Source organism: Protopterus annectens, chromosome 2.part1, assembly GCF_019279795.1.
Source record: "Protopterus annectens isolate FY-2018-M chromosome 2.part1, PAN1.0, whole genome shotgun sequence".
In the NCBI taxonomy this organism is placed as follows: domain Eukaryota; kingdom Metazoa; phylum Chordata; order Ceratodontiformes; family Protopteridae; genus Protopterus; species Protopterus annectens.
In genome coordinates, this window is record NC_056729.1 from 1,834,854,226 (window position 1) to 1,834,869,522 (window position 15,297).

At 43.5% G+C, this 15,297-nt stretch overlaps 1 protein-coding gene across 3 annotated transcripts in view; it reads right to left on the minus strand.

Annotated features, from left to right (window-relative positions):
* AP2B1 (adaptor related protein complex 2 subunit beta 1) overlaps positions 1 to 15,297 on the minus strand; it is a 1,330,026-nt gene that overhangs the window by 610,856 nt on the left and 703,873 nt on the right. The window lies entirely within an intron of this gene.

Consider the following 15,297-nt stretch of genomic DNA (forward strand, 5'->3'; position numbering starts at 1 on the left):
GGGGGGAATAAGGGTGAAGTAGCTGCTGCACTTGGTATGGAGGGGACTGGCAAATAGGTCGCAGCAAGGCTGATCACATGTGAAGAAAATCTGCTCCACAACTTGACTGTTCAGGGACCACTCGTGAGGCATCAGAATAGCTCTGCTCAACCTGTCGGCAATCACGCTGGACTTCCCCGGAATGTGTGTTGGTACAAGAAAATGTTGGGAAGACACTGCCACACTCGAATGGCCTCTCTGCAAAGGGGGTACGACTTGGTTCCTCCTTGTTTGTTCAGATACCATACCACCGACATATTGTCTAAGTGGATCGCAATTGTCCCGAAAGGAAGAAATATCTGAAGTGCTTGCAATGCTAGTAGCACTGCTCTCATCTCCAAGATATTGATATGCAGATGTATCTCATGTTCCTGCCAAGTGTCTTGGACTGTCCTGCCGAGATAATGCCCCCCCCCCCAATCTGGGAGGCATCCGTGGTCACTGTGGCAACAGGAGGGGATGGGACAAAGGGTTTTCTCGCACTGAGGTTGCTGGTGTGAAGCCACCAGCGTAGATCTTCTTTGCACTTGTCTGTGATCATTATAAAATGAGAAAGCGGAAGATGTTGTAGAGACCACTGGGTGAAGAGTAGCCACTGAAGGAACCTCATGTGTAGCCTCGCCAGAGGAACCAGCATAATTGTTGCAGCCATTGTCCCTAACATTTTGAGAACCGTTTTCGCCTTCACTTTTTTTTTTTTTTTTGAGGGAGCAACGCGTATACCTGTTGTTGCAAACCCTGAATCCTTTCTTGTGGTAAAAACACCCTCATGAGCACGGTGTCTTACACGGCTCCTATAAAGATGACACGTTGCGAGGGCAACAAGGTAGACTTTTCCCAGTTTAGAATGATGCCCAATTGTTGACACAGCTTGATAGTGGCATCTCTGGTCTGTAGTAGTAGATGGCTGGTGGTGGCAGAAAGGAGCCAGTCGTCCAGGTATGGAAACACTTGGAATCCCTGACATCTCAAGTGAGCCATCACCACTGCCATACATTTGGTGAACACCCTGGAGGCTGTGGTGAGACCAAAGGGCAGAGCACCAAATTGAAAATGACTGGCTCCCAGCCGGAAGCGTAGATGACTTCTTGATTCCCTGTCCATCTTTATATGGTAAGCAAGCATCCTTGAGGTCGATGGTGCACATCCACACTTCTTTTCCCAACAATGGGAGAATGGACTGTAATGTGACCATTCGGAACTTGGACTTCTTCACGTGGAGGTTCAAGTGGCTGAGATCCAAGATGGGCCTCAGGTCCCCTGTTCTTTTCGGCATCAGAAAGAATCTGGAGTAAGTCCCTAATCCAATCTGCTCTGAGGGGACATGCTGGATGGCTCCTTTTTCTAGCAGCTTTATAACCTCTGAAGCTGTGGAATCACTTTGACTGGGTGGAACATCTGGGTTTCTGTTGATCGGGGGGGGGGGGGGAGAAAGGAATAAGATATCCTCCGGAAACTATTTTTAATACCCATTGGTCCTGGGTGATGTGTTGCCAAGCTTCTGGGTATAGTGAAAAGCGACCCCTAACTGGCTCCGGAAATGCACAGTCGGGCCTCCCTCAGAAGCGCTAGTAGGGAGAACCACGAAAGGAATCATGGTCTCCCTGGTTACGCGGGCCTCCTCTGCCTCTAGGGCGGTGTCTACCTGAGTTACCACCCCCTCCCCTGCCTCTGGAGGGGAAAATCTCTTTGTGTGTCATGAAAAAACCTCTGCGATTTCTTGAACCACATTTTCCCACTCTTCTGGACCTTGGGATAAGGTCTAGAAGGCGTAGAAAAATGGACTCCCATGGCAGATTTTCCCTCTTGCTCGCACCTAGTGAGAGTGTCTTTCACCTTGGTTCCAAATAATGAGGAACGATCAAACGAGGCACTGGTGAATGTAGACTTGAAGGCCTCTGTGAAATTACAGAGGCGCATCCAGGAGTGCCTCCTGAGAGAAACTCCGGAACTCGCTGCCCTACTCGCTCCTTCAGCTGTGTAAGAGATCAGCCTCATGGAGGAGTTAGCAATAGAATTTAGGGTAGACATCTAATCATTGACTTTCTGAGCCACTGCATCAGAAACATTACCCTGCAGAGAATCTCCAAGCTCTTTCAGGAGATCTCTTTGGAGCCATGCAAAATGAGATAAGTAATTCAGTGACCGTAAAGTAAAGTCCGCTGAAGAAAACATACGCTTCTCATATCGGTCCATGTTCCTAGACTCCTTGTTAGGGGGATGGATGGTAGATGAAGTCTCAGCCAGTTCTTTCTTGGTGTCCGCTGCCACCACCTTGGCATCTACTGGAACACCCTTTGTGAGAAAGTCTTTGTCAGCGGGGGTGGACAGAAATTTGTTAGGTTTCCTGGGGACTGGTTCCATAGTGTCAGGGGTTTCCCACACCCTTCGACAAACCAGATCCAGGAGTTCGAACGGTGGAGAAACCCAGGAGGTGGAGGGTTGAGCCCCAAACGCCTTCAGGAACACAGACTCCTCCTCGGTGGGGGGTTTGGAGGGCCAGTCACCTCTCTGCTTCAAGATCTCTAGGATATCAGAGAAAGATATCCTCGGAGGACGACTTGGGGGACCCCTCTGATTCCTCGAGGTCGATGTCCGACGTGAGAGACTCTTCCTGGGTGTCAATGTGCTTCCTCTTGCACGTTCTTTTTCTGGGTGGCTCCTCAGGCAAAAACTCTGGGGGGCCCTCAGAAATTTGGGGACCACTCATGGAGGTATCCTGAGGCCTTGGGTCTCTGCTGTCCAAGGATAGGGGGCAATCAGAGACTGATACTGGAGCTGGAGGGGGTAGAGTGTCAATGTTGTATGATGCAGCTGAGGACCTGGCCAGCACGCTTTGTATGACCTCAAAAGCTGTTACCCCTGGCTCCGAAGATCGACCAACAGTGGAAGACCTTGGAGCAGAAGGGACAAGGTCCGAAGCGAGGGTAAGGCTCACCCGAGCTGAAGCACCGAGAGGGAGGCTAGGAGCCGAAGAGCATCCTGAAACCTCTCCCTCGGGTCCGACTGAGGAACCACGAGTCCTGGACCCCGTGGACGGAGCCGATAAGCCAGGATGGGCTATCGGCTCCCGGAGGAGGCTCTATCGACGATGGATGGGTGACGGGCTCTGGAGTCGACTGGGCTGGAGTCAAAAGCAATTGAGCCAGCACCGGTGATTGGAGCAGTCTCTGCACCACTCTATCCACATCAGAGAGTGTCCTGGAGGACCTAGAGGACAAAGTAGGAGATCTAGACCTCCTCTCAGAGGGAGACCTGCGAGGAGGAGAAACCGGTCTAAAAATTGGAGACCGGCTCCGAGCTAGTATCTCAGTCACTGGCTCCAAGAGGCTGGGAGCCGATGTAGGTTCTGTTGATTCACAAACTTCCTTCGGCACTGAAGAGAGTGGAGCCGAGGATGCCACAGTAGACTTAACTTTCTCCGGAGGCTCCGATAATACAGACGGAGCCGGAGATCGTTTTTTACTTTGAATGTTTTGTCTCTTTTAGAGGGAGAGAACTTAGCACTAGAAGACCTCTCCAAATCTTCCTCAAAGGAGGGTTTCAGTAGTCCCTTCAGAATTAGTTTGTTCTTCCTTTCTTGAAGAACATGAGGGCTGAATGCGTGACAAAACGCACAAGACTCCTGAAGGTGTATAGCCCCCAAACAATAAATACACACAGAGTGCCCATCAGTAATCGACATCTTGTACCCACATTTGCTACATTTCTTAAAGCCCGAAGGCTTATATTCTTTTGTATCCTTAGACATGGACGACAGGAAACTAGACACAACACCAGCAACAAGCGCGGGAACTAGAATCTAAACAAACTGCAGACACCACACAAAGACCTCTAACTCAAACGGTCCTGACAGGATAAACAAGGGGAAAGATTAGGTCCTCTAACTTAAACGGCACTAGCTGGGAGGGGGAAGGTACCTAAAAACAAAATGAGCACAGAAGGGAAACAGATAACCAAGGGAGGACTAGGTCCACTCACTGAAACGGGCCTAACCAGTTGGGAGATAGCGGACGGGATACCAAGACAAAAAGCAAGACAAAAGCCACAAAAGACCGCACAAAACAGCTTCCAGAAACCAACAACACACACACACACCTAGCTATGAAAATAGCTTTTGGAGCAAAAGTTTAGTCAAAGAAGACAAAAAGTTATACTTAGCCACAGCCAAGAGCGAGACCACGTCTGAGCTTTACGAGCGGCAAATGAGATCTGGGGAAAGGGAGCAGCCAACTGAAAGACTTTGAGCAACAGTATGGCTGAGTCGGAGCCGACATTCAGCTCCGAACCCACGGGTAAGAATGTAGGCGAGATTGGACTACATAACATCAGTGACATTTTGTAAATTACAGAAAAACAAAAATAAAATAAATACCTGGTCCACTGAGCATAGTGTTCATAATACAGTAAACAGGGATATAGGGCTGATCATGAACTTTAAGAGCTTGACCATTTTATTTTCGGCTACATTGGCATATAGGGAAAAAGCATTAACCATGAGTCCAAGTGACCTGAGCTTGATTGGCAGCACAGACACCTGCTGGAACTAGGAAGATAAAGGAAGAAGGGGCATAGCAGTGCTGACTTGCCTCTTTGTGGGGAGTGGGGTGCTCACCCCAAGACACACAGTCCTGTGGCAGAGTCCTCATCTGAAACTAGAGACCAGCTTGTAGAACTAGCTCTAAGGGGTGGAAAACAGTGTTAAGGGGGAGGGGGGATACATCACTTGAGGAAATGAGTGACCTGCTATCAGTGAAACCTACCGCACACTGAACTATGAAGCATGTTGCTGGGCATATGCGATAAGGTTAAGGCTAAAATAAGAAAATAAAACCTCTGATGACTGCGTAAATAAAAAAAGTGCAACCAAAAAGAATTGAAACAAATAGCATAAAAATATCTTGATGTACAACTTCCCAACTAACTACCAGTCTTCCTTTCTGCAAGGTACTAGAGAGACAAGACTCATTTATCAAAATTATTCTCGTGAAACACAGAAGGGAATCCCCTAAAGAAAATTTCTTTACCTTAGAACACCCTCCTTCTGTTAAAATAAGAGGAACAGCATGTCTTATGTTTATCCCCGAAAGAGTAACCTTTAAAGGAAGATAATGCTCAGACGATTTAATTTTGTAAAAAACAAACTTTCAACTCGGCTAGCAGGCGCACAGTCAGATGATACACAAACATCTACAAGACTTTTCAAGTACTGTCATTGTTCTATAATTCAGGAGGAGTAGGACACTCCAACCAAAAAGAACCCTGCAAAAACAGGAAGATTTCTAATCTTAACTGTATTCTCTTGTTAAGGCTGATCCTTGACAAAATCTGCTAATAGTGACACTGGTAAAAGATGACTTACAGGCAAAATAACCAATATAATAAGTATGCAATAAATCACAAGGGGGTGTCCATGATACAGATATTTAATAACCAGCATAATAAATATGCAATAAGTCACAAGGAAGTGTCCATGGTTCAGACATTTAATAACCATTACAATAAGTATGCAATAAGTCACAATGGGGAGTCCGTGGTACAGATATTTAATAACCAGCATAATAAGCATGCAATAAGTCACAAGAGGGTGCCCATAGTACAGATATTTTTTATTTATTGTATTTTATTTTACATTTGTTAACCGGGAAAGTCCGACTGGACACAGGTCCATTTTCAGCGGAGGCCCGGGGAGATAATCTCCAAAAAACACATAGAATACAAGGTTATTACACAGAAAGCACAGTTGTGTACACTTACCATAAATGTAGATGTTTGAGTGTATTCACTGTTGCAGTCCTCACATATGGGTTATCCGGCTCCCGGTAGCCCTTAGTCGTCCCGAATACCAGAGTCCTTGGTATATGACGTCGGCTACCGCCGATTGTAAAACTGATGTCAGAACGTCAGGTATAAAGGGAGGCAGCCGACACCATTTCCTCAGTTTTTCTTGCCTTAAATGTCAGGAGCCCCCAAAAGGCTAACCCAGGAAGCTAGCACGCTGAACACGTCATACAAAAAATAAAAATATAGTCTGTGCCTTAGGAAAAAAGGGGGAATGGAGGGTGGGAAACCAGGACTGCAACAGTGAATACACTCCAACATCTACATTTATGGCAAGTGTCCACAACTGTACTATGTTCTTCGTGTTTCACTGTTGCAGTCCTCACATATGGATTGATTCCCAAAGCCCAGAAAAAGACAAAGGGGAGAGGAAGGATCACAGATTAAGGGTTGGTAAGAAGGCCCTGCAAAACTGCAGAGGCAAAACTAGCCCTGGATTTAGAAAACAAAGGTAGATTGTAATGCTTTGTGAAAGTAAGGACAAAAGACCAAGTAGCTGCTTCCAGAATGTCCTTAGTAGGCACACCTCTCATAAAGGCTGCACAGGTAGAGGCTACTCTAGTAGAATGGGTCCTAATACCCTGAGGGGGAACCTTCCCATGCTGTAGGTAACAAAAGTGAATACAATGAGCAATCCATTTGGAGATAGTTTGTTTTGAAATAGCTTTATCCTGAGCCCCAGGAGCAAAACTAACCAACAACTGTTCAGATTTTGAAAGGATTTAGTCTGGTCTAAGTAAAATCTCAGCTGTCTATGCACATCAAGAGAGTGCAGAATCCTTTCCCCTTTATTTTGGGGATTGTTGAAAAATGTAGGCAGGTGAAGAGACTGGTTAAGGGTTAAACTGGAAACTACCTTAGGCATTAAAAAGGGATTAGTTCTCAGAGAAACCCGATCTGAGTGAAAAATAATGAAAGGTTCTACTGCCATTAAGGCTTGCAGCTCAGATACCCTTCTAGCTGAAGTAATACATAAAAAGAAAGCAGTCTTCCAGGATAGAAACTTCAAATCTGCAGAGGCAGCTGGGTTCAAAGGGAGGCAGAGTAATTTCTTCCAGGGCAAAATTAAGATCCCAAGCAGGAGTAGGAGCTCTTCTGGGAGGTCTAAGATTACTAAGCTCCCCTCATGAAGTGTTTCATCAAGGGGTGAGAAAAAATGGGTTGCTCAAAAGAACAATGAGCTGAAACTGCTGAAGCGTGAATTTTGATTGAAGGAAAGGAAAGCCCACCATTAAGCAATCCTTCTAGGTAATCAAGAATGAGAGAAAGAAGGATGACAAGACTCTTCTCCTTTAGCCTGCATCCAAGAGCAAAATCTCTTCCATTTATCTGCATAGGATTTTCTGGTTCTAGGCCTCCTGGCTTCATGAAGAACTTCAACCACCTGTTGGAAAAGATTTAAAGTATTAGCCAGGCAGTTAAATGCAGAGTTTGAAGGTGAGGATGAAGGAACTTTCCCCTCCCTGAACCAACAGATCTGGTACCAGGGTAAGATGCCAAGGCTGAGCCTGGGAAAGGCTGCGAAGGAGGGGATACCAATGCTGCCTGGGCCAATCTGGTGCTATCAGAATAGCCTTTGGTTTTTCGCCCCTTAGCTTTAGCAGCACTCTGGGCAGAAGAGGCAGAGGAGGGAATGCATAAACTGAGAGATGTGTCCATGGGAAGGACAACGCGCCCACCCTCCAAGCTTTGTTGTGAAACTCCTTGGTGCACAAGGTTGGAAGGAGATGACTGGTTTGAGAGGAGAAAAGATCCACTTGTGACATGCCCCAATGATGAGTGATGTGATGGAAAACGTCCTTGTTCAGTTGCCACTCGTGAGGATCCAGAACATATCTGCTCAAATGATCCGCTAAGGAGTTTAGCCTCCCTGGAATGTACTGGGCTATTAGATGTAAGCCCATGGATGCTGCTATGGACCATAGTCTCGTGCTTTGTCTGCACAAGGGGTAAGTGAGAGTCTCCCCTTGCTTGCTGATGTACCACATGACTGTGGTATTGTCTGTCCCGATCAGCAGAGTCCCAGGGTAGAGTAGATCCTTGAAAGCCAGCAAGGCCTGTTGCACTGCTATCAGTTCTTTTAAGTTTATGTGCAGATGAATCTACTGGGTGCTCCAAGTCCCCTGCATGCCCCTGCCTTCCAGATGAGCCCCCCATGCAACATCTGAGGCGTCTGTGGTGAGAGTCTGGCTGGCTGGCGGTGGGGGGAAAGGCAGACCCTACTTCTGAGAACAGGCTGTCGCCTACCAGAAGAACTCCATTTGTAGACAGGGAATCAGGGGAAGAATCAATTCTAAGTCCTGTGTCTGCTGACACCAAAGATTCTTGAGGTACCATTGAAGTTTTCTCATATCCAGCCTTGCATATGGGATCATCAAAATACATGAAGCCATGAACTCCAGTGCTTGCAGGAATTGCCTTGCAGAGAGCTGGGTCATGCTTGCCAAGTTCATGAAATAAGCCGAAAGATCTTGTTTCTGTTTAGGGAGAAATACCATTTGGGTGGCTGTATTCAGACTCGCTCCCAGGAAAACAATCTCTCTTGTAGGAACCAACTTTGACTTCTTTTCGTTGAGTGTAAACTAAAGAGGTGAGAATGTTCTTCAAGAAATCCAAATCCTTTTCTAGTTGTTCTGGGGAGTTTGCTTGAAGCAGACAGTCATCCAGGTAAGGATAAATTTGAATGCTTCTTTGCCTGCAAAAAGCAATGGCTGGAGCCAGGCACTTCGTAAAAAACTCTGGGAGCACTAGATAAGCCAAAGGGCAATGCAGAGAATTTAAAGTGTTGCTCCCCAGCCCTGAAGCAAAGGAACTGCCTGCATCTTTCCCTTATTGGGATGTGCAGGTAAGCCTCCTTGAAATCCAAAGTTACCAGCCATGAATCCTTGGCCAGCATTGGTAGTAAATGTTGAAGGGTGAGCATCTTGAATTTGGGAATCACCAGAAAAGTGTTTAGAATAGACAGATCAAGAATAGGGCGCCAGGTGCCCCCTTTCTTGGGTATTAGAAAAAGTCTTGGATACAAACCTAGGCCTGCCTGATTTGCAGGAACTGGCTCTAAAGCCCCCATAGTCAGTAGAGAAGAAATTTGAGTTTCTACCTCTGCCCTGAGAGTTCTGGGCATGTCTGGGTACCCTTGCAAAACAGGGAAGGCGTGAAAGTAAAACTTGTAACCTTGGTTTACTATATTGAGCACCCATTTGTCTGTGAACGTGGACCATACCTCTGTGAACCTGGCTAACCTTCCCCCAAAGGAAACCCAGGGGCCGCAGAGGTAGGCGCAAGAAGGCCAGAGTAATTGAGAATGTTTGCTTTGGGAAACTGGCTTAGAACTCCCCAATTTAGCAGGAGAATGCCATTGTTTAGCCCTTTGAGGGGCAGAAGCCTACCCTCTGGAACATCTGAAACCCCTAGGCCTACAGCAACCCTGCTTGCCAGGGTCAGGGAAAGACCAATTCTTGGAAGGATAATGCCTACTAAACCGAGGCTGAACCTGAAGGAAATCTTTTACAGCTTGCATAGATTTTGCCTTATCCTCCAACTTCTTCAGTACCTCCTCAGCTTTCTTGCCAAAAAGATTGTCCTTGTGCAAAGGAACATCCAGCAATTTAGATTTAACAGGTTCAGAAAGAGACTGCTCCCTGAGCCAAGCATGCCTTCTAATTATGGAACCAGTGGCTGCTGCGCTGCTGGAAGCCTCCAAAGTGTCAAAACCATAATGAAGTGAATGCTTATTAACTTAAGTGGCAGAATTCAGTAAGTCTTGTAAATCTTTGCTCTCAGTCATGGAAGGAATATCCAAGTTTAGCCTTAATGGCCTCCAAAGTATGCTGCTGATACTTAAGCATGTGAAAAAGACAATTCACGGATCTAATGGCAAGAGTTGCAGAGGTATAGACTTTTTTACCCCACCTGTCCAAGGCCCTAGACTCCTTATCAGAAGGCACAGGGTTTTTAGCAATAGTAGCCTTAACACTCTTGGGGCCTTGAGAAATAATTTCTGGATCAGCAGTAGGGTTTTTTAAAAAGGAATTGAGGAGATTCAGGAACCCTATAATACGTATCCGGTTTTCTGGGGGCAGGAGGAACAGAATTAGGAGTTAAAGAATTTTCCATGAAAACATCATTCACAACTTCCAAAACTGGAGGTATAGCCAGAGGCTTATGCTGTGGCAATTCCAGAAATTCCCCGATTCTTTTCTTAGACTGAGAACAATCCTGACATTCCCATTTAAAGTGTTCCCTAAGAGTATTCAAAGTATCCTCAAAGGAAACATCTGGGGGGGACGCAGAGGGGATAGAGTCCTCAGTAACAGAATCCTCAAAGCCAGAAAAAAGTTGAGGATTTCCTTCTTCTCCTGCAGACATACTGGAAATCTCAGAATCTGAGACAGACAAAACATCAGGAGATAATTCCCAAGCCATCTTTGGGGGGGATGAGAGCACCTAATCAGGGAAAGAAGATCACCAGACATCCTTACTAACTGGGACTGAGGTACAGGATGGGAGGCCGACGCCTGCTTGTGAGTAGGTTTGCGGCTGCAAGGTTTACTAGCAATCCAGAGGGACTAGGGAGGCCTAGCAACTGCAGAAGTCTGAACTAAGGTAGTTGGCCTGGTTCTGGTCTCATGTCAAAAAGAAGAGGCGTCAGAAGCCGGTGCCTGCAAAGCGGCACCGGACCCACCTGAGGTGGCGACAGGCGGAGGGTCTGAAGATGAAATAGCAGCCTGAGGCATGGAGGACTTCGTAAAGGTCTCGGCAGAGGCTTGCGGCTGAAAATCTGTGGACTGCAGGGGCTGCAAAAGCGCCTCACTGACTACCGCTGTGCTGACGACCAATTTCACCAGTGCGTCAGCAGATTTAACCCTAGACCTGTCGCGGTCCTTGTCTTTGTGTTTCCTAGGTATATCCAAAGTCGGGAGACCAGAAGGCGCCATACCAACGAACTTAGGCCAGACTCAGAAATGCTTATACAAAATCTTAGCTCTACAGCATATAGTACGCAGGTTAAAGGAAGCACAGAGATCGCAATTAGGGACGTCGTGCTCAAGGCCCAAACAAGCTATACAATAGGAATGGAAATCACGGTGTGGAACCTGTTTTCCACAGGCAAGACAGTTATTAACTTTATCTGACATTCGTTAAAGCAAGAAAAGAAGATCCCCAACGGGGTACTTATCTGAAGGCATCTTCAACTTGGTAGTCGGAAAGCAAAACGAAGGTAAATGGCCAACTGGCACTAGTGCGAATTGCATCTGCTTCGGGCTCAGCAGCAAGAAAGACTGAGGAAATGGCATTGGCTGCCTCCCTTTATACCTGACGTTCTGACATAAGTTTTACAACCGGCAGCAGCCGTCATATACCAAGGACTCTGGTATTCAGAAGGAGATTCTGCTTCTTGTTCTTCTGGTAACAAAGACCACAGACAGACTGTGCCAATAAAACCTTTTCCAATGTTTCAACAGAAAATGCTTAAGAGAAGGAAAAAAAGCACAAGAGTCGACTAGAAGAATCAATAGCACGTTGGTTGAGACAGTATTTGGGAGATGGAGATGAACAGGAATAAAACCAGTAACTTTGAAATTGACAAATGTGGGATTACAAAGCATTTGTGAAACATGACACAAAATCTGGATATATTGCAATCTTTTGGACTTTGTTGAACTTGTAGGGGACACTAAAGCATATGCCCTACTTTGTGTCATTAATGTGTTCAGAAAAAATACTTAAGGGCAGGAGAAGAGGGGAGAGAAAGTAAACTGTAAATAAAAGAAAATGTTTTCTTACTGGTACTATCTTTGTGGTGCATTATTTTCTTTGCAAGCTATAAAATAAAGTTTTCTCGGTTATTTTTAAGTTTAATGGGGATACTAATGTAAACAGGTACTCCTCTGTTACTTTTCTTTCTCCCTTCCCTCTTTCTTCTTGTTCAGTTTTAAGAAATGTAGGCATTGCAATGTAAAAAGAAATGTCTGGTTAAAACAGCATGACAAAACAAAAATGAGTGTGCTTTTTCCTCATTATTGCACAGGAAAATGACTAGATTAAGGCCCTTAGCTTGATCTAGTAATGGGTTTTAAGAGAAAGCAAGCAAATTAAAAAGCATTTTGAATATTATAAGGCTTTTTTCTAGCAGGTAAATGTATGCTCAGTAGCAATTATGTATCTGGTCCACATGTCTGCAGGAGACAATCTGATAAAAGAGAAATGGCTAGGAGATAATGTTCTCTGAAAACATTCAAGTGTTTACTCAGCTAGGAGAGCTATAAAGACAACACCAGATGCACTTGGTTGAAGCACAGGTGGCATCATGCGTCTTAGTACGGATAACCTTTCTTTTAGGTTAACTCAAGTCTGTGAGTGTGGCTCCCAGTTTGGAACACTGACTCTTATTAGGAGGGTAAAAATTCAATATTTGAAGATATACATGGTTTTGTGGGTTAAGTTAAAAGGATTTAGGGGATATCTGTGATGTGTGTTTCATTTGTCGGAGGGCTTTCAATAAAACAAACTTTTGAAAGATGTGATATAGGCTCAAATGGATATGACAAGAAACAACTGTATAAAAGATCAACCAGCCAAACAGTGTATGCATACAACAGAAAAGCTGAAACTAGGCATTTAACAAAACAGCTGTTATACATAAAAAGCAGGAATAACAACTTTTCAATACACTGATGGTTTCTGTAATGTCTTTAAATGCCAGCAGTCTCACAGATAAATGGAAAAAAGAAAGAGCAGTGAACTATATTAAAATGTAGAGTGCAAATATGTATGCTACAGGAGACACACTTGGAAAGAAATGAACATCTGAATTTGATAAAGAAAGGTTTTCAGGATGGTTATTCAGCAAAATACCTGCAACAAAGCAAAACTGGAGTACTTATATTAACTGCAAGAGAAGCTCCAATCATGATAGAAGATGAAACAGAAAATAATGGTAGAGTTCTAGTACTAAGGGGCTACTGCCAAGGGAGGAAGATTACACAGGTATGTACTTATATTCCACATAAAACTGCTGTACTGGAGCTTAAGAAAATTCTGACAGAAATAATCAGCTTTCAGCAAGTAATATTACTTATAGGTGGAGAATGGAATTTGACTTGCAACAGGGAGGATGTGTCTGGGGGGCCCAGAAAGGAAATATAATAAAGGAGAGTAGATTTTTGAAGAAGCTTATGAAAATATTTGGTACGGAAGATATGAATTCAGTACTAGGAGACTAGAGTGAATTTACATATTATTCCCCAAGATACAAAAATTGGGCTAGGCTAGACAGAGTTCACATTTCACAATAACAAGTGCATTTAATTGAAGGTCTTGAGCTGCACTATTTCAGATCATGTGGTAACACAACTTAAAAATACAAGGTAATGAAATAAAAATGAGACACTGGCTCTGTCCCACCTATCTGTTGAGAAGACAGGGTAGAAATTATTCAGGGGCTACTGGAGAAGATAGAAATTTCTTCTGAAAATATAGCTAGGGAGCGGGAAAACATTAAAGTGGAGTTTAAAAACGGTAAAAATAAAAGAGAGATATGATTAAAAAATAAGAACTAGTTAGAGTGACTGACAAATGTTAAAGTTTTGCAAAATATGAATTTTAAAAGATTGCTCTTAAGCAACTGTTTTTTGATAACTCTAGAGCACAAAAACTTTTAACACAATTACTGAGGCAACAGAAAATAACGGATGTTGCCAAGCTTAAGGAGCCTATAACAAGATAACAAGAAACCCTTTAAAAGTATTAGCAATATTTCGGAAAGTCTATGAAAGTCTGTACAAAGCAGAAAATATGGAATTTTGGCATAACTTTTGCCATTCTTTTAGCCATTACAGGCAAACACTTTATAATCATGGTTTGGTATTGAAATGGCCCTATATGAAGCTGTGTCTGATGTATCTTTACCCTCTTCAGATGTTACAACTAACACCGCTTTCTTCCAGGATGTTGGTACTTTTCCTCTTCTTAAAATACTGTTAAACAAAACCTTCCAGATTTTTATCAGTTTTTTCATTCAGCTTCCACACTTCTACAGGAATACCATCTATTTCTAGGGACTTTCCTGTATATTGGTTATACATCACCATTTTTATATCTTCTCCTATCCTAATTGTTAGTAACTGAACCTCGTCTGCCTCTAACCTTGGCATATTTAATTCTTTCATAAACATTTGCATTTGTAACTCTTCTTGATTTCCACATTTCTCTGTTTTATGCAGACTTTCATAGAATTTCTGAAATATTTCTAATACCTCTACAGGATCTCCTGTTAACATCCTTGATAAAGGCTCCCTAAGATTGGTGACAGCCCTTTCTACTTTCTGTTGCCTGAGTCATTGTGCTAAAAGTTTTTGTGCTCGTGTTATTATAAAAAAAACAGTTGCTTAACAGCCATCTTTCTAAACTTGTGTGTATTATCAAGGTAGTCCCTTATTTTCAACTTAGCATTAAACAGTTGATTTCTTCTTGTTCAGTGAGATTTCCCCCTATTCTGCAATACTTTAATATTGGTCAGTCCCTCTAAATAATTCTTGTTACTTCTTAACCATAGCTCCCTTTCGTTTATATCTACCATATTTTTAAACTCCACCTTAATTTTATCCCAGTTCCTATATTTTAAGAAGTAATTTCTATCCCCTCCAACAGCTTCTGAAGAATCTCTACTACCCATTACTTAAACTCCTCTTTTTTCAACAGACAGGTGGGAAAGCACCAGTCTCTCATTTTTATTTCATTACCCTGTGTTCTTATTTTAGTTATTACTGGTGCATGATCTGAAATAGTTATTGGATGTATATCAAGACCTTCAATTAAATGCACATGTTTCTGCGAAATGTCTGTCTAGCCTAGCCCAGTTTTTATATCTTGGGGAATAATACGTAAATTCACTCCAAACTCCTATTACTGAATTCACATCTTCCACGCCAAATACATTCATAAATTTCTGCAAAAATCTAACCTCCTTTGTTATACTTTTTTTTCTGGGCCCACCAGACACATCTTCACTGCTGGATATCAAAATGCAGTCCCCACCTACAAGTAATATTCCTTGCTGAAAATCGATGGTTTCTCCCAGAATTTTCTTAAGCTGCATTATAGTAGTTTTAGGTTGAATATAAATGCATGCCAGTGTAATCCTCATCTCTAGCCAGTAGCCCCTTAGCACTACAAATCTGCCATTATCTTTTTTATACTCTTCTATCACTACTGAAGCTCCTCTTTCAATTAATACAAGTACTCCTATTTTCTTTTGTCCCAGACATTCTACTGAATAGCCTTCCTCAAAATCTTTCTTTATCATATTGACATGTTCACTTCCAACTGCATCTCCTGCAACACAGCTATTTGCACTCTACATTTTTAATATTGTTCACTATTCTTTTTTTTTGTATTTATCTGTGAGACCATTGA